Here is a 21,215-nt window from a genome sequence, read left to right on the forward strand (position 1 = left end):
TGTTCAGTACAGCAGACAGTCATATGTGGTACATCCATTAGCATAACAGTAACAGTAGGTCTTAAAAGACCGAACAGTAATGATGGCCATCAGTCAGTAAACAGTAGTGGTTCCACGAGGGAACCGACAGAGATCTCTGTAACAGTAACAGTGACAGTAGACAGTAGGTACTAAGGATGCCACAGTACAGTTCAGAAATAAAGGACATACATTCATTCAGTAATACCAGTTCAGTAAGACAGTTCAGTTCAGTATTCAAAAGATATCAGTTGAACATATCTTTACACAATTGTTACTCACAGAGTTCTGGGCTACAGTATGCTAGAGCGTGTCTCCCCAGTTGCCAACCCTACACAGTTCACAGGTTGAACACACTAAGCTACACAGTTGGGAAATATCATAACTTAATCCCTAATTTGCCTTGGTGTGTTCTACAACGATACAACGATATCCTCATCTAAATGTCTTAAACTAGGCCTAAGAATGCCTAGGATGGGATGAGGATGCAAAGATACACTTAGAAAACATTTTGCAAAGTTTGCTGAAAATAGGAGCCTCGCTCGAGCGAGACTTTCTCCGCTCGAGCGTAAGTCCAAACTCAAAGGCTTCGCTCGAGCGAGTAATCCTTCGCTCGAGCGGTCTGCAAAACAGTAAAAATACTGGATGCTGTGATTTTACGCGCGATGGTCGCTCGATGGTCGCTCGAGCGGAGCCCTGGACAAAGGTGCTCGCTCGAGCGGGGAATCCTTCGCTCGAGCGAGGAAGCCAAATCTGGAATTTCCAGATCTGCCTCCCAAGCTCAAACCAAGCATTCTACCACTCCAAACTCGACCTCTTGGGCCCAAATTCTGGAAAACATCACTAAATTCAATGTATAACAAGTTTCAAAGCTCAATTTATGAATTCAAGCCCCAAAGGTGAGTCAATTAAAACCACATTCAAACCCATTTTCAAGAACAACATTCAAACATGCATGAATGAGTTTTAAACCAAATTGAAGCTCCAAAGCTTGCTCAAATGAGCTCATTTCTTTCCAAAACCAGATGAAAACATGGTCTATAACAACAATATGAGCATGCATGTACTAATGTCCATGTAATCAACCTCAAAATGCAATAATACTAACATGCATGCAAGAGATGAGCTTCAATCCAACATGTATGCACCAAAACATGGCTTAACTCTACAATTAAAGCATGAATTGTGCAAGAATGAACTCAAGAACAACAACAAGAAGATGAATGTCCTACCTTAGTCTTGTATTCAAGGTCTAGGAGCTCAAAGTAGCAATCACACTTCAATTCTCAAACAATTCCAAGCAATTCAAGATGAAAACCAACTCCTCAAGTCTGTCTCTCTCTAAGGTCGGTTGAGGCAAGAAGAGGAGAAGAAATGTTTGGTTTGATCACATACATGGAGTGTAAAAGGCTCAAGAGGTGTGATGTGGTGGCCACTAAGTGGCGGAACGGTAATTAAGTCCAACTCTTCAATTAGCTTATTTAATCTAATTTAATCATACCTAATCAATTTTCAGATAATTATACCATAAAATCACATTAAATATGAGGGTCACGGAACATCAATCGGTTTCTAGTTCGGCCGCCGATAAGGCCTTCAATTAGCAGTTTAAACATATAAGCATGAACATATAATCATACAGGCAAACAGATAGAATGCAATTTAACTAACATATACTCAATCAATTCGTTTTTCCAATTTCAGTCAGTCAGTTCAGTACTTTAATCAGTTCGATTATCAGTCAGTTATCAGTCATTATCAGTTCCGTTTAGCAGTAATCGGTGATTATCGGTAATCGATCAGTCATTAATCAGTAAACAGTATGAGGGTTGTTACAGATTAACCTCGACATACCTACTATTCGGCATTGTTATGCCTTGGCCAAGTCTTCTGGCCGGCACGGGTGCTATTTCCTCAAGGCCAAGGACACCGACCATCAATTAGTGACCATGCTCTCCAGTTCTGGCAAGCGAGTCGATGACGTGATGGTCGTGGTCCGAGGTAACTGGGAATTTGGCCAAGGCAAGGACTACTTAGATCCCATTCCTAGATGGAGGGGCGAACTAGGTGGCCATATAGCCCTTTGCACTTATTTGTGTTGCATATACAAAACTTTATCTTTTTGGTCTCATGGTTCGATTTGTGCAGGCAACGATCTGAAGAAAATCTTGACTTCGACCGACGACGCCGTTCTCTCAGAGATCAAAGTTGCGCTAAAATACTTAGGCCATCCAAGCCTTCAAAAACAAGGGAGAGCGACGCACGTTCTTCTTAAATACGAGCCGACGTACACGACTTTCTCGGCAGCAGAAAACATCCCGATTCCGAAAGGTGAAGAATTTCTTACGACTCTTATTTTAACCAACTTCAGGAACTTGCGCCAGATCAGTTTCGAAGGATCCGACTTGGAACGTGCAGAAATCGCAGAAGTTGGTGAAGAATCAGGCTAGTTCGAAGCCGAAGTAGACAAGGCCTTGAGGGTAGCCTTTGAGGAGGCTGACCTCAATTCAGCCAACCCTCCATCCACCTCTGGTTGGGAAGTTTACGACGACGTCTTTATTGGGTTAAAAGACCTTCCCAGTGCGTACCCCGAAGATATGACCGGGTTATCACTCACGAAACTTGCAAAAAAGAGAAACGCTGAACGAATGGTCGTGCGGTAGAGAGCAGAGTCCATTCGGGCGGAGGCCATCCAGTCCGAAGTGCCACCCGTCGCTGACCTTGAGCCCCCCTTCCTGTTATTGAGGAGACGATTCAAACCAAAGATGCGGAGTCGGAGTCGGTTGTGCCGGCAAATCAGGAAGCTGAACGAAGGGCGGAGAAGCGTCCTGCTGAGGTTGAGGCCGGCTTTGGAGAAGACCTTGTTGACAAACGGCCGCGTCTAGAGGAATCAGATTTGGTTGTGCCTTTTGTGGTTCAACCAAAGAGAAAAAAATATGTCGATCTCCTCTGATGCGTCGGCTATGAAAGATCCAGCCGTGGCGCTGAGTATGGCGTCATCTGTTTCATTGTCGTCTGATAAGGCGGCTTTCCGCTTGGAGTCGGACCTTTTGGCAAAAGCGCTAGCCACTCAATCGACTCTTCTGGTAAATATCTTGATCTTGCCTTTCCCTTTTATGCATACAATTTGGTTTTAATCTCCTGTTTTGCAGAAGGTCAGAAGGATAGCTAAGATAGGCCGTCGCCAGCACGACGCCATCGAACGAATTGGCCATTTACAATCCGAAGTTGAGGGCCAAAGGAGCTGGGCGGAGTTCGAAGCGGCGCGAGCGAAGATGGAGGCTATAAGGGCCGAGGCCGAAATGGAGAGGGCAAGAAATGCAGACCAGCTCAGATTGGTTGCCAAACAGAGGGCGATTGCTAGCGAAGCTGCACTCAAGTCAGCCCAAGAGGCGATCGCCAAACTTGAGGCGGACTTAGCAGAATCAAAGGCGACGAAAGAAGTAGCCGACTCTGAGGCTAAGAAGGCGTATGAGGCTGGGCAAAACGTTGCCCTCGCCAATTACGTGGAAGAAGTCCCCAAATTTGAGAATCGGGGATTCAAACACGGCTGGCTCAAAACCCTTGCTGCTACTAATATGACATTAGCTATGCCAATTCCATATGAGCAAGTGGATATTGAGTCGCTGGAGTCTGACTCCGAGGACTGATGAGGGCAACAGTAATTTTTGTTTTAGGCTTTTGAATGTAATGTTACAGCTTTTTGTTTAGTAATTTTTATGTATGGCTACAGTTTTAAAGTTTTTTGCTAGGCACTTCCCTGCACACTTGTAGCTTTTTATCTAGTAGTTTTCACATGTAAAATGGCTACAGTCTGTGCCTAATTTTACTAATGAAAATTTCCCTTGTACTTTGCTGTTACTTGTGCTTAATGTTTCTATTGATGCATAGTATTGCTTTTTGCTTCTTTGGATAAAACATTCGTGTATACGTGACGATTAGATAATTAGGCAACTTAATAATTTACCATCGTAGAATAGCTGATCAGATTAGTAAATCTGCCCTTGCCCCAGCCAATTTATGAACTCCAAGAGCCGAATATAATTAGTTCATAGAGTGGCTGCGGCATAAATTGATCGGCACTACGCCCAAGGGATTGATTTACCATCGTCGAATAGTCGATCAGATTCGTAAATCTGACCTTGCCCTAGCCAATTTATGAACTCCAAGAGCCGAATATAATTAGTTCATGGAGTGGCTGCGGCATAAATTGATCGGCACTACGCCTTGGGGACTGATTTACCATCGTCGAATAGCCGATTAGATTCGTAAATCTGCCCTTGCCCCAGCCAATTTATGAACTCCAAGAGCCGAATATAATTAGTTCATGGAATGGCTGCGGCATAAATTGATCGGCACTACGTCCAGGGGACTAATTTACCATCGTCGAATAGCTGAATATAATTAGTTCATGGAGTGACTGCGGCATAAATTGATTGGCACTACGCCTAGGGAACTAATTTACCATCGTCGAATAGCCGATCAGATTCGTAAATCTGCCCTTGCCCCAGCCAATTTATGAACTCCAAGAGCCGAATATAATTAGTTCATGGAGTGGCTGCGGCATAAATTGATCGGCGCTATGCCCAGGGGACTGATTTACCATCGTCGAATAGCCAATCAGATTCGTAAATCTGCCCTTGCCCCAGCCAATTCATGAATTCCAAGAGCCGAATATTTTGATCGGCATCTGGCTTTTGGAGTTTGGCATTAAAGAAGTCGCCTCGGGGGCGCTACATACATTAGAAATAAATAGGGTGAGTTCGCGCCAATGATTCCACTTATTCTTGTTCAGACTCGATTTAAACTAGCTTTAGATAAGTGTGAATGTCAGGTAGACTGTTCTTCAACAGTAGAGGAGAAGGACGAACATTGGCTGAGCTAGACATTGCAATGAATCGCAGCAGCGAGCCTACACACGTGGAAGGGAGGACGTCCAGGGAATGGGAAAAACGTCAGCCCCCAAGTCGTCAAAGCAGATCACCTCAAAAAGAAAAACAGCAACGGGGAGGCTCCCTGCGACCGCGACCGAGAAACGAGCCCGACACAACGCCGCGACCGTTGAGTTTTGCAGTTTTCTTGGGGAATAAACCGATGACGGAGGCAGATTCCATCGTTAAAAATCTAGGGGTAGCAGTCGAGTTCGCTCGATAGATCTTTCCACCGGAAGTCCAGCAGTCGATGGTTGGTCCACAGGATTTCGAAGTATTTCGAGAAGGCATCCATGGGGCGGTGAAGGGGCTGTATACCACTTATGAAGTCGGCATGCGCCTGGGCGCCGCGCGACGAGAAATAGAGAAGAAGGACGAACGAATTCGTAGTTTGGAGGCTCGCGCGGAGAAAGCCGAGCGTGAGCTTAGGGAGCTTAGGAAGGCTCAAACCATCGAGCTGCGTGCGGGAGGTTAATCTAATCTGGTCGTGGAGGAGAGAGTGACCCAACGGCTGTTAAGTCACGCGATTGTCGATCGGGATACGGCAAGTATGTTTGCCGTAGAAAATGCGAGGACCATGGGTTATGAAAATGGCTTCCACGAGGGCTGGAAGGTTGGGATCAACAAAACCAAAGAGAAACTTGCAGAGGAGGTCTGCTGATGCGAGAACCGGGGCCTTAGGCACGTTGGATCAAGGCACTGCAATCCGCGGAGGCTCTCTGAGCAACGGGCATTGATTCAGCGTTGCTGCTGTACCGACGTGATCACTTCCCCTTTTCTGCCTTCTAAGTTGAGAAGAGTGACGATGAGGGAGACGCCGGATAAAAGTAGACATTGTAATGCAAAATTATGTAATTATTGGTTAATTGAATAATAGTACACTTTCTACTTCAAGTGTTTTCAGGTGTTATTTGTACTTTCTAATTATATTAGTACACTTAATGCCAATCGATTAATCTAATGACGCATTTTATTTTGAATGTTCGCATGTTTCAGCCTATGTTTATACGGCATGTTTCCCCACGCGTTCATACGGCTTGCCCTATTTCATTTTGAATGTTTACATGTTTTAGCCCTAGTTGGTAGGGCTTGTCCCATTTCATTTTGAATGTTTGCATGTTTTAGCCTACGTTTATAAGGTGTCATGCACTAATCGGCCCAAAGGTGTCATGCACCAGCGGGGCTTCGAATTCAGAGACGGCCAATTGTGATATCCACGGAGGGCGCTCCGAATCCGGAGGCTTTAATCGGCCAAAAGGTCTTGCGCCGATAGGGCTCCGAATCCAGAGACTTAATTTGGCCAATTGTGATATCCACGAAGGACGCTCCGAATCCGGAGGCTTTATCGGCCCAAAGGTGTTATGCCCCGATGGGGCTCCGAATTCAGAGACTTAATTTGGCCAATCGTGATATCCACGAAGGACGCTCCGAATCCGGAGGCTTTATCGGCCCAAAGGTGTTATGCCCCGATGGGGCTCCGAATTCAGAGACTTAATTTGGCCAATCGTGATATCCACGAAGGGAACTCCGAATCTGAGGCTTTAATCGGCCCAATGGTCTAGCACCGATGGGGCTCCGAATCCAAAGACTTGATTTGGCCAATCGTGAAATCCACGAAGGGCACTCCGAATCTGGTGGCTTTATTGGCCCAAAGATGTCATGCACCAATGGAACTTCGAATCCAGAGACTTAATTTGGCCAATCATGATATGCACGAAGGGCGCTCCGAATCCGGAGGCTTTAATCAGCCCAAAGGTCTTGTGCCGATGGGGCTCCAAATCCAAAGACTTAATTTGGCCAATCGTGATATCCACGAAGGGCGCTCTGAATCCGAAGGCTTTATCGGCCCAAAGGTGTCATGCACCGATGGGGTTCCAAATTCAAAGACTTAATTTGGCCAATCATGATATCCACGAAAGGGCGCTTCGAATCCGGATGCTTTAATCGGTCCAAAGGTCTTGCGCCGATGAGGCTCTAAATTCGGAGACTTAAATTGGCCAATCGTGATATCCACGAAGGGCGCTCTAAATTCGGAGGCTTTATCAGCCCATAGGTGTTATGCACCGATGGGGCTCTAAATCCGGAAACTTAATTTGGCCAATCGTAATATCCACGAAGGGCGCTTCGAATCCGGAGGCTCTATCGGCTTAAAGGTGTCATGCACTAATGGGGCTCCAAATCCGGAGACTTAATTTGGCCAATCGTGATATCCACGAAGGGCGCTCTGAATCTTGAGGCTTTAATCAGCCCAAAAGTCTTGTGCCGATGGGGCTCCGAATCTGGAGACTTGCGAATTGAATTGCGCGATAAAGAAATGAGAAACTTTGCATTGTAAAAGTGAAATATGTACAAGTATCAAGCCCCACAAGTCGGGTCAATGATTAAATTTATGTAAATGCGTTGAATTCGAAGGCTGTGGCAGACTCCTTCCAGACATGTCTTTGAGCCAATATGCCCCTATTCCTGCGATCGAATCGACCTGATAGGGGCCGTCCCAGTTATGACCTAATTTTTCGTCAGTCGGTTTCCTAGTAGCTGGGAGTACTTTCTTCAAGACCAACTCTCCTAGTGTGTAGCGGCGTAGCTGAACACGTTGATTATACGACTTGGCAAGCTGCTGTTGATACCGCATCATGGATGCAAGGGCACAGTCTCTTCGTTCTTCAATTAGAATGAAATCCAAGGCTAGCATCGTGTCGTTTTGGCCCATATCAAAAACTTTCGATTTCAAGGTTGGGAGATCGATCTCTAGGGGTATGATTACCTGTGTTCCAAAGCATAGAGCAAACGACGTTTCCCCAGTTGATCGCCTTGGCGTAGTTCGATGAGCCCACAACACACTCGGCAATTCTTCGACCCATTTGCCTTTAGCTTTCTCCAGCCTCTTCTTGATGCCGTCCAAGATGAATTTGTTAAAGGTTTTAGCTTGACCATTGCTTTGTGGATAAGCCGGCGTGGAAAAATAAGGCCGGATACCATACTTGTTGCACAACTCTCGGTAGATGCCACAATCAAACTGGGTGCCGTTGTCTAAGATAAGTGCTCTTGGAATGCCGAATCGTGTTATGATATTTCTCCAAACAAAACGCTTCACGTCGGTATCTCGGATGTACGTTAGTGCCTCCGCTTCTACCCATTTTGTAAAATAATCTGTCGCGACAATCAAAAATCACTTGTTACCCAAGGCACGAGGTAGTGGTCCGACGATGTCAAGTCCCCATTAAGCGGGAGCTTAGCTTTTCAGCAGGCAGATGGGTCAAAGGAGAGAATTTCTGGCATTATTCACACTTTTTCACGAAACATTCGGCATCGGCTCTCATTGTTGGCCAGTAATTCCCCTGTGTCATGGTTCGATGAGCCAAAGAGCGCCCTCCAGAATGGGCGCCACAACTGCCTTCATGTATTTCAGTCAGAAGCTCTTCGACTTTGTCCGGATGCACGCATTCCAAATATGGACCAGAAAAGAATTTTTTATAAAGCTTTCCTTGCGGATCCAAGTAGTATCGCAGGGCTTTGTTTCGCAGCTTGTGCACTTCTTTCTTGTCCTTTGGGAGCTGTTCGGAAGACAGGAATACAGCAATGGGATCCATCCAACTTGGTCCAGATTCTATGACATTGACCTGGACTTCCTCTGAGGGGCCAATGCTCGGCTCCGGGATGAAACCTACTTCGATGGTCCGTTTAATCTCTGAGTTAATAGAGGAAGCTAGGTAAGCCATGGCATCTGCATGTGTGTTTTGATCACGTGTTATCTGATTCAATTCGTGATGGGCAAATTTTGCCAGCAAGGAGTTAGCCGTTTTCATGTAAGCCGCCATACGGTCGTTTCTTGCCGCGTACTCCCCCTTCAGCTGATTGATTACTAGTTTTGAATCACAAAATACAAGCAAACGCCAAGCACCCAGAAGATGTGCATTCTGCAAACTGGTTAGAAGGGCTTCGTATTCGGCTTCGTTATTTGATGCTTCGAAGCCGAGCTTGATAGCCTGCTCAATTATTGCACCGTCGGGAGCCTTGATTACTACCCCTGCTCCGCTGCCCCGCTATTGGATGATCTATCACAGTCAACTACCAAATGTTGCCAACATAAATTCTCCAATTCGGCTTCGGTCGAATTTCATCAGACTTGAAGTCGGCAAGACCCCCAATGAATTCGGCAACAAAGTCGGCCAGCACCTGTCCCTTGATTGAGGTTCTAGGTAAAAATTGAATATCGTATTGGCCGAGTTCAAGAGCCCACTTTAAAACATGTCCTGATGCTTCTGCGCTACGTAGTACTGATCGGAGGGGATAATCTGTTAGCACCCCGATGCTATGCTCCTGGAAGTAATGCATCAGTTTTCTTGCCGCCATTACTAGGGCTAGGATGACTTTTTCTCGCGGAAGGTAGCGTGTTTCGGCATCAACCATTTCCTTGCTCACATAATACACTGGCCGCTGCTCCTCCAACTCTTCCTTTATCAGTACGGCGCTGACGGCTCGGTCGGAAACTGCCAGATACAAAAATGAGCGGGTCACCTGGCGAAGGTGTTGTCAAAAGCGGTACTGATTGGAGGTAAGTCTTAAGGCCGTTGAAAACAGCTTCGCACTTGGTGGACCATTCGAAAGCCTTGCCCTGCCGTAGTGTATGAAAGAATTGTCGGCAACGATCTGTGGACCGACTGATGAACCTGTTGAGTATGACGGCCATCCCCATTAACTTTTGAACCTCTTTCACTGAACGAGGGGAGTCGAGCTCCAAGATTGCTGTGATTTGCCTCGGGTTGGCTTCGATTCCTTGATGGTTGACAATGTAACCCAAGAATTTGCCAGAGCCGATCCCAAACGCGCATTTGGAAGTGTTCAGTTTTGATTTTGTATTTGCGTAAAATGTTGAATGTCTCTTCCAGATTGGCTGGATGAGTTTGCTCTTCTTTGGACTTGACCACCATGTCATCAATATACACTTCCATAGCCTGGCCGAGTTGCTCCTTGAACATAGCAGTGACAAATCTTTGGTAAGTTGCCCTTGCATTCTTCAGTCCAAAAGGCATATAACCTTATAGCAGTAGGTTCCTCTTGGGTGAGGAATGCAATTTTGTCTTGGTCCTCCGGATGCATGGCAATTTGATGGTAGCCTCTGTAAGCATCGAGGAAGCTCATACGCTGATGGCATGCCGTCGCATCTACAAGTTGGTCAATTCTAGGTAGGGGAAAACAATCCTTGGGGCAGGCTTTGTTTAGGTCTGTGAAATCAACGCACGCTCGCGAAGTCTCATTTTTTTTCTTCACCACCACAGTATTAGAGAGCCATGTCGGGTAGGTCACTTCCCTGATTGCCCCGGCGTCAAACAACCTGTCAACCTCTCCAACAACAGCGGCAGTGTGCTTTGCGGCTGACCGCCGGCTTTTCTGAATGACCGGCTTGCATTTAAGGTCAACATTCAAGCGGTGCTGTGAAACGGACGGATCTATACCCGACATCTCGTATGGAGTCCACGCAAAGACATCAAGGTTGCTAAGCAGTAAAGAAATTAGCTGCTGCCTGTCGGCTTGATTCAGGGAGGCATCGACCATGAAGAATCTGTCCGGGCTTCCGTCAATTTCAACTCGATCCAGGGCTTCTGTGGCCTTTTCACTTAGGAGCCAGCCAATATCGTCGAGGCTCTCCCGATCCGGCACCTCATTGGAATTCACTTGCAACTCTTTTGGCCTTTTTCCAGCAAGGAGATAACATGCTTGTGCCAATTTTTGGGAGCCACGGATCTGCTCAATGCCGCATTCTGTCGGGAAGCGTAGCAGCTGAAGCTGAATAGTGGATAAGGTGCCGGAGAGAGATTTGATTCGGAGAAGCCGAGTTTGGTGACTGTCTTGTAATACATAACTTTTGATGTGCTCCCTGGATCAATGAGTACGCGCTCAACGGTGAATTGGTTTACGCGTAATTCGATTACCAAGGGATCGATGTAGGGGAGTGCCACTCCGGCCAAATCTAAATCATCAAAAGTAATGCTCGCAGGTTCATGGCGTCGTTTAGCTAGAGTGAGTTGATTTTGAGGACAGGGATTCGACTAAATCGTATACACCGCGGATGACATTGGCAGGCTGTATATCATGTAGATCACACCGAGTAAAGGTGAATCTTGTCGTAAGGCTATTGCTTTGGTTGAGTTGCCTTTGCGGACATACTGTTGTAGCCAACCATCTTGTACCAGTTCCTCCAGGTGATCCTTCAATGCGTAACAACTCTCAGTATCATGGTCGTGATCTTTGTGATGCTCACACCGCCTATCTCGTCTTCTTGTTTCCGAAGGTCCCACCATTTTGAACTGTGACTTGAAGAACGGAAGGTGTTGGATTTTGGACATAACTGCACTGATCGGCTCTGACAACTCTGTGTATTTCTTGTCGGCACCTTGTGCGCCTGCCATCGACTTGCAGTTGTTCATTTGCTCGGTAGGGGCATTGGTTGCTCGATTAGAGAGAATACCATCTCCTGTCCCGTTTAGCCCAATGCCGCGGTTCAGGGCTTTGAGGTGGTACGGAATTTATCGACTGAGCAATTTCAGAAGGGGCCGTCTTGTTGGCCACGTTTCCGGCTTTAACCCGCACAGCGTCATTTTCCACTTTGCAGTATTCCTCAACTTTCCTCATCAACGACCAGACTGTTTTGGGGGGGTCTTCTAGTCAAGGAGCTGCGGAGAGCACTGTCAGGATGCAAACTCATTTTAAAGGCGGTGATGGCCATGGAGTCATTGCAAGCGTCATCAACAAGATTAAAGCACTCCCAGTGGTGTGCCGAATACGCTCGTAGTGTTTCTCTTGGCTGGATCTACATTGCCTAGAGAGAGTCGGCTTGTTTCAGCTGGACCTCGTTGGTGATGAATCTAGCCTTGAAGGATTTCTGTAATTGATGGAAACTCTTGATCGAAGCCGACTCCAGTTTATAACACCACCTGACAACCAATGGTCCCAAACTGCTAGGAAATATTTGACACATGGGGGCCTCGTCGTCTACATGCAATGCCATGGCTTGCTAGCAGTGGCGGATGTGATCGGTGGGGTCTGATTTTCCATCATAATGAGTGAACGACGGAGCTTTGAACTTTTTGGGCAGGACCGCCCTTACAATCCGTCGTACAAAGGGATCGTGCTGCTCTTCTTCGTCTGAGTTGTTTCTTCTTTGCTTATGCCTTATACGTACACTCTCTTCAGAAGAACTGGTAGCTTTGAGTCGACCCTTCTTTTTGGGCTCCAGGGATAATGAGTCAGAGTCGCTGTCAGTGTCTTGTTGTCGGGCTCGAGATCGTCGACCACCTGCCCTCAGAGGTCATTCTGGATCTTGGCATACAGCTTGTTTGGACTTCGCTACTTCCAAGGCCAAATCCTAACGGAGACGTTCGTTCTCAGCGATCATGTTCTCCAACCTCTGTTCGTTTTGCTTTGCTTGTTCCATAATCGCTTGCATTGCCTTTTGTGCTAATGTCAAGGATGAACCGAAGTTCAAGGCCCTTCTTGCGGTAATATTCTCTAGCCCAAGCATATTGTTTGGAGTGGTTTCATCTTGCTGTGTTGGGTCGACAGTGACGGCTGGAGGATCTTCCGTCACGCCCGCCATGGATGTGCTTGAGTATTCTCATAGACGGCGCCAATTGTGGGAAAGTGGTTTGGAAATACTCTTCTGATCTTGGGGGACGCTCGTGATCCTCAGCTAGTCACCTGAAAAGGAATAAACACTCCGGTCGGGGGTGCCGGAAGTAGCACTCCGACGAGCAAGTCAGTCTCTACTCTCTGGATTACTTGTATTTTTAGTTTAAGCGTAATGGTTCTCACATACCTCTTTCTGTCTGGTGTTCTTCTATTTATATCCTCTCTCACTTGGGCCTCGGGACTGGGACCACTTTCCATTCCCCGTATAACTATTTATTCGGCTTCTTTTGTTACAAACCGCTATTCACTCGGCCCCTCACTCAACCGGCTGTTTGGCCGAACAGGGTAGGATTGAATGTGCAAGACGGGGCCAAATGTGATGCGTATATTTTGACTTCCAGGTCCAACTATTCGACTTCTCTACGGCTAATTATATTCGGCCCCTACAAATATATATATTTTTGCAAGTCTATGCTTGTTTGGAACTTTTCTCTCATGTTTTGAACTATGATTTTGGGTTCATGAGCTCTAGATGATTTTAAAAGTGGATTTTCTCTATATGTTCCCAAACTTTTGAGAGTATCAGCTATGTTGTTAAGTGTGGGTGTTGTTTTGAAAAAAAATCCTTTCAAAAATTGAGAAAATCTAGTTTTGGTGGAAACCCTAGAAATTTGGGGATTTTAGAAAAAAATGTTGAGTTAATATGAAATTCATGCTTGATAAATTATTATGGTGAATAATTAATGGAGGGATTTATATAATTGTATCTAATGAGAGATTTCATGGAAAAATGAGAAATATTGATTTTGAAGCTTGACAAATAGCTTATTGTTGGTTTGTTTTGAAAAGACCAAGTTTGAAAATGATAATTAAAATGTGGAGAGTGCATGTAATATGGTATTGTTATCCATCCCTCGGATTATATATAGTGAAATTACATTGAGAAGAGATGTGGAAATTTTGATCATAATGAAAGATTGTATGGTGGAATTGAAAATAGAACTATTATAATGCATTATGACATGTTGCATTTTCATTCCATTTCATCTTCGTTATCATTGATTTTGAATTTGCATTTGAAAATTATTGCTTCGAGAAAGAAATTATTTTGTGAAACAAGATCATCTTGAATTGTTTTGGGATAAATACGTTGGTAAGTCCAGATATGAGGTGTAGTTTGGTATTAGTTGAGTTGGCCTGAGTGTCCATGGTAAAAGACTGAAAACACACGCGGAAGAGGTATCACGTGCTTTCCGGTTAGAAACTAGTAAAGTGGCGATTAGTAGTGCATGATATGCCTACTTGTAGACACCGACCTAGGAATTATCTGAGTCGTATTTACCACTCCTTGAATTATATTGAAGTTATTGAATTATTGTGTTTTCAAATTTGCATCGTGCACAAGATTTTCAAAAGGTAAAGAAATATATTTTGAGCATGACATAGCATATGTATTCATCTCAAGAAACTGTATAAAATATATATACTCTGTTAACATCTTCCTACTGGGTTTTGTGCTTACCATAGTGGATTTTGTGCAAGAAAAGAATTCTAACTTAAATCATGAATGAAAATTATAAGTATAAAAAAAAAAATTTAAGTATAAAAAAATAATAAAGGTAAATTGCATTTAATCATAAAATTTTAAGGAAAATTATTAGATAAATTGAAAATAAATTAATTAATTACCAATTTGTAGAGTACGAGAGGTATGATAATTTGCAATTAAGTTTTTCATTTGGGTAAATTACAAACACATCCCTTGAGATTTATTTAAATTATAAATTACCCACTTCTAGATATTACATTATATCCCCTCAAGTTTCTAATTTCCTAACAAATAAGTCTTTTTATTAATAAATCATCAAGTTAATTAACAGTTTTTAATAATGTTAAAATTTTATTTCAATTAATAATTCAAATAATTTTATTATTGTATTAAAAATTTTACTTTTTTAATTTATTTTGTTAAATAAAAAATTCTAACAAAAAAATATAAATCTCAAAAAGTATATTTGTAATTCACCCGTTTCATTTTTAATTCTCAATTGCATTGGGTACACATTTCAATGATACTCTATTAATTTGTAATTTACTAGTTTTCAATTTTTAATATAAAATAAATTTTTACCTTCGTTTAAAATTTATTATTTTTTTAATAAGAAAACCAAAGCAACAAAAAGTAAAAAAATCTAATCTAATTTAAGTTAAAAGTAGACAATACCCAAAATTTTAAGGATAAATTACAATTGGTAATAAATGCAATTTCAATCATTTTGTGAGTTGTCATTAAAGGGTCATTCCAAAACGTTAAAATAAATAAATATTTAGCAATCAAATTTTAAAAATATTAAAAATATTGCCAACAAATTCATTTTTAGGGACAAAATAATTTTGGTGCCAAAAAAATATTTTTTGAGACAAATTTTGGTCACAAAATGATATTGTCTATTTTCATCACTAAAAATACAACAATATTTTGGCAATTAAAATATTTTAAGAATAAAAAGTGATTTTGTACATAAATTTTAATTTCGAAAATCTTTACTTGTTATAGTGAAAGTTCAATTTAATTACTAGCTTTGTTTTGAGGTAATCTTTCTGCTTGTGATTTTGTTATTTAGTGACTTTTTAACTTTTTACGAAAAAATATACAAAAAAGTAGAGATGTGATGTGATAACTTATAGTAAATAAATAAATACATGCACTTATTTAGTGCATTGTCAAACAAACTTATTTTTTTTGGAAAAAATTGTTAAAAAGTCCAATTTAAGAAGGTTATACGGTATTAGGTCCAGTGGATATTTTTTATTAGTAAAAGTTTACCCTTTGTAAAATTATTTGGTGAGAAGCCTTTCTTTTTTTTTTTGAAAAGCATTTTATTTCCAATTTTATCCCTTAATTTATTTGTTCACTTTTTTTATCTGTTTAATTTTTTTTGACTATCTATTCAAATTTATATCAATATGTTCAATTTTTTTTACTATCTGTTCAATTTCCCCCCTTATCTATTCAAATATCTATGCAAATTTTATAATCTGTTCAATTTTTTCTACTATCGGTTCAATTTTTTTTATTTGTTAAAATAACAAATTATTTTTTCTATCTGTTGAACCTACTTGTTCATTTTTTTATTTGTTCAAATTTTTATTTTTCGACTATCTGTTCATTTTTGTTATCTATTAAAATAACCATTCATTTTTTTATCTATTAGAAACAAGTGTGATCTGTTGAAAAAATTCCCCTCTTTTTGTTTTATCTGTTGAAATGAAACAACTCCCTCTTTTTCCTTCCTGGGGATGACTATTTTAATCCGATCCATGGGAGCCTATCCATGCTCGCCCGAATGGGGCGGATTTTACCTACCCCAACACTTATGTGGGCGAGGGAGTGGATTATGTTTTAGTCACCCGTAACGGGGGCCGGGAGGAGAGACAGGGTGGGTATCGTCTCACCCAATCCAAACCCGACCCGATATAATTAATAATATATATATAATATATAGTTAGATATAAGAAAAGAATACTAAAAGTTGATGGTTCTGTTTAAATATAAATAAATTATAATCCTAAAAGTCTCACTGTTTATATATATGGAAAAAAGAAAAATTATTTAATGTGCTAAGGATTTAAATGGTTCTCCATTTTTTGGCTATTTAAAAAGTGGTCGGGTATCCACGGAGGCCAGAATGAGGTTGAAAAATTTCACCCGTAGCAAGGGTGGGAGTGGAGTTTGTCCACGTGGAGAAGGGGCTGGGAAATGGCAAACCTGCCCCAAACCCATCCTGTGGCCATCCCTACTTCTCCCATAACCACCACTACTACCCCACTACTACCGAAGAACACACCCACACCTATGCCCACCCTACTACCGCCAGCTACTACATCTATCAAACCACAAACAAATTCATTTCTATCTGTCAACTGATATGAAAATTATGTAACAAACCAAGACCAAACTCCATTGTTTTGCAACCAAACAACAAAAACGAGCCTTGAGTGACCCTTAATTACTAAAGTTGATATAAATACAAATGCAAAGCAACATGTAAATCACTTGCATCTATATACTCAATCACATACACAACTATGCAAATATCAAATCAAACCAAGCTTCAAAACCGCTAAAATCTAGGTTTCTATAATGACAATTACAACGACAACAACAAGATCTGTAACCTAAAAAAAAAAAGAAGAACAAGATCTTATTCGAAACCTCTCAGATTTTGAATCAGGTGTTCTTTAAAACCTTCAATTTTGGCTCTAACCTTGTTCGTAACACCTAGGTCTCATTCGATTCCTGTTGATTGTGTCATATTTATGTTCAATTAATAGATTTGGTTTAACCGAAGAAGAAGAAGAAGAGATTGGAGTGGGTATAAGTTGGATCGCCAGAGTTAGCGGCAAACTGGGCGTTGGCGAGGTTGTTAAACAATCGAACACTTTGGCTCAGAAGCAGATTAGAGAGCGTTGGTTCCGACAACCCATGTCGGCGATCAAGAAAAAAAAATATAGGAGAAAGAGAAAGGGTTTGAAGAAAGATGTCCCAAGTCTTAGACTTGACTGGTGTTGTGTAGTCAGATGGTTTGTTTTACTTTCGGCGTTTTAATTACCATATTGGGTTGTTAAGAATTCAATTCCGCTCTTACTTAACCTCTCTTAACGTTTTCGAGTTAAAATTTTAAGTTTTGGGTGTTGGAACTTGTATCGAGGGTGGAATAAAATTTTTGGCTTTGGCTGGCAGAACTGCTTGTGTAAATTAGGTAACCGTTCAAGCAGAATCACTTAGGGATTTTGAAAATTCTTGGCAGAAAAATCGCTCGGCAGATTTGAAAACAGCTTGGGCGAATTTGATTAAAATTTTGGGTTTTTCTCTGGCTTAAACTGCTCGTGACAGAAGTGTGAATTCGCTCATGCGGATTTAGATTTCTGCTCGTGCAGAATTTGAACCGTTCGTGCGGTTTTCAATGCTTTTGTCTCGAATTTTGAGCTCTTTTCCTCAAATTTGATGCCAAAAACGTGTTTTGCACACTTACATATATATATATATATATATATTCATCTTTTCTCCTCTATCTCTCTACAAACTCACCCAAACTCAAACTTCTCTCTAAGATTTAGCAAACTCTATCAAGATTTTGATAGGGCTTTTTACACCAAATCAAATAGGGCGATGAGAGCTACGTTTTCACCGATCGAATCAAGATTTCATCAACATTGGATTTTAGGGTTCTTCTCTTATTCCTCTCCCAAGTTTGAGGTATGGACATTCTTAGAGTAAAATATATATATTTTGCAAGTCTATGCTTTTTTGAAACTTTTTTCTCATGTTTTGAACTATGATTTTGGGTTCATGATGATTTTAAAAGTGGATTTTCTCTATTTTCCCAAACTTTTGAGAGTATGAGCTATGTTGTTAAGTGTGGGTGTTGTTTTGAGAAAATCCTTTCGAAAATGAAGAAAACCTAGGTTTGGTGGAAACCCTAGAAATTCAGGGATTTTGGGAAAAATGTTGAGTTAATATGAAAATCATGCTTGATAAATTATTATGGTGAATAATTGATAGAGGGATTTATATAATTGTATCTAATGAGAGATTTCATGGAAAAATGAGAAATATTGATTTTGAAGCTTGACAAATAGCTTATTGTTGGTTTGTTTTGAAAAGACCAAGTTTGAAAATGATAATTAAAATGTGGAGAGTGCATGTAATATGGTATTGTTATCCATCCCTCGGATTATATATAGTGAAATTACATTGAGAAGAGATGTGGAAATTTTGATCACAATGGAAGATTGTGTGGTGGGATTGAAAATGAAACTATTATAATACATTATTATATATTGCATTGACATTCCATTTCATCTTCGTTGTCATTGATTTCGAATTTGCATTTGAAAATTATTGTTTTGAGTATTGTTTTGTGAAACAAGATCATCTTGAATTGTTTTGAGGTAAATACATTGGTAAGTCCAGATAGGGGATGTAGTTTGGTATTGGTTAAGTTGGCCTAAGTGTCTATGGTGAAAGACTGAAACACGTGCGGAAGAGATACAACGTGCCTTTCAGTTAGAAACTGGTAAAATGGCAATTGGTAATGCTTCATATGCCTACTTGTAGACATCAACCTAGGGATTACCTGAGTTGTATTTACCATCCCTTGAATTATATTGAAGTTATTGAATTGTTGTGTTTTCAAATTTGCATCGTGCACAAGATTTTCAAAAGACAAAGAAATATATTTTGAGCATGACATGGCATGTGCATTCATCTCAAGAAACTGTATAAAATGTATATACGTTGTTAAGATCTTCCTACTGGGTTTTGTTCTCACCCTAGTGGATTTTGTACAGGAAAAGATGTGGTGATTCCACCGAGTTAATGGCGTGGAGTGTATTTTGAGGGCACAAAGTTGTTTTCTTTTGATGTTATTTTGACAAACCAAGAGCTTTACATGTGTGGGTTTCGACAACCATTTTGTGTAACCGGGCATAAGTGTAGACGCGCCCATGGGCCTCACGCTACAGTTCAGACTCAAATTGTCACGGTTCTGAATCTAGTCTCGCAAAGTGCAATGCAAGACTGATAAATCACCAAAGAGTCCAAATCTAGCAAATCATTTTGAAAACAGATTTTTAGAAAAAAGTGCCAAACATGGACTGCTTTGCCAGATACAAAGTCGCCACCTAAATATTTTATTTTGGGAGAATTTAGAAAACCCTGACTCGTGCCAAAGGCCACGTGTCCGTCATCACCAAAGTTGCCTCGGCTCAGGAACTTGGGTACGATTGGGGAAGGTCACTTCGTGAGCACCCCTGCTCGCCAGATCAAAGATCGGCCTCTACTAACCATGATATTAAGTTTTGAAAATATTATGTGCTCTTATTCCGGTTATTAGCCTAGAATTACTATGTGATGCGCACAGCATACAAGTATAGACTAGATCGCCTAAGTTGGAACAAAACATCGTATATCCGCTTGTTTTGAAAATGGATTTGAAGTTTACTACTCGCAAGTAGGCTAAAAACACAGGTTTCGGCGAATTATTCCAATTCAAGCAACCCAACCTTCACCCACAGGGATTCAGGCAGTTATATCACGTAAGCAGATAGCCTCATGGTAAGCATGCTGTCATGGCAACACTCACACACATGCAAGGATGCTAAAACGTAAATGCTTACCTAGTACTCCCAACCAAAACAGAAACTAGTTAGTAATCAAATGCATGATCCTAGTTCATGTTAAGATGGCTAATGCAACACATGCAAAAATGCAACTACAATAGGCTTGGCTATTCTAAACATGGCATATGAAATGTAACAGATAACATGTATTCAACTCGGAATTGAAATACAATGCAGTTAGTATGATGCGCCGAGCCCGGTGCATGCAAGACAGATGAATGGATGCAAGCATGCGAGCATAAGGATGCTAATTGAAACATGCCCTAATCTAACCACTGAAAGCTGATAAATAATAGGAAAAAAGACGCGGGGTTGGAAGACATACATCACATACACACACACTTATTACAAATTTGCCCTCCTCGGAGGATCCGAATAAATAATACAAACCCAAAGAAATAATTAACTACTCTAGCTAATTAAATATTACAAAACTTCTAATTAATTAACAAATTAAATCAAAAGGAAGGTGGCCGCAGCCCCACCTCAGAATGATGGGATGATGCATGCTCAATTCGCCTCGCCCGGAAATCCGTTGCCATGCCACTGTTGCCTCTGTTTACACTGCCTTGTTCCTCTGAAAGTTATAATAGTTTCCAGAACCCTTCTGAATCACTCCCTGAGTGTGGTGGGATGTCATCGGCCCGAATGTAGGTCCACCGACCATGGGAAAATTGCCATCGACCAAAAGTAGGACCATCGGCTAGACTTTGGCAGCCGGCCGGCACTGAATGTGACCGACCGGCCATCCATTCCTGCAGAATACTGGTTTTGCTGCAGCAGAGGACAGACAGTGTATGGCAAGGTATTTTCAAGACAATGTGTGCATAGCCACTCTCCCTATCATACGATAAACTCAAGGGAGCATGGCCCTTGGTCCTTGGGCCATCAATCACACATTTCGATGCATGATGGCCAAAGGTACCAAGTTTGCGAATCAATGTAAATGAATGCAACAAAACAAATGAATGCTTCATGCCCTATCATTTTGAGATCAAGGGCGTCGGCGACCGAGGATTGAGACGTGTTTCGTCACTTTAAGTACGAACACACCTCACTCCTCATGTTTGGTTTGACACCCCAAACCAAACATAATGCAATGCATGTATGCAATATGACTCAAGTATACAAAATGGCTCAAGTGTGAAATATGAGGCTAAATTAACAAAACATGCTAAATGCAATGCAAACTAAACATGCAAGCTAAACTAATGTAACAAGAGCATGCAAACATGATATAATGCAAGCATGATGTAACAAGATGCAACCTACCAAATATGCAACTATGTACAAGGATGGACTTAAACCGAAATGGGAGACCTCAGCCATGTCCCAAAACAGTGGCCAAAAATGATGCAACAAGAGTACAAATCACATATGCAAGCATGCATACACCAAGGCCCATCACCAAAGGCATAAAAGAGGCAACTCTAAGCATACTTAAGAGAGACA

Source organism: Camellia sinensis, chromosome 8, assembly GCF_055761805.1.
Source record: "Camellia sinensis isolate YWXY chromosome 8, ASM5576180v1, whole genome shotgun sequence".
Lineage (NCBI taxonomy): Eukaryota > Viridiplantae > Streptophyta > Magnoliopsida > Ericales > Theaceae > Camellia > Camellia sinensis.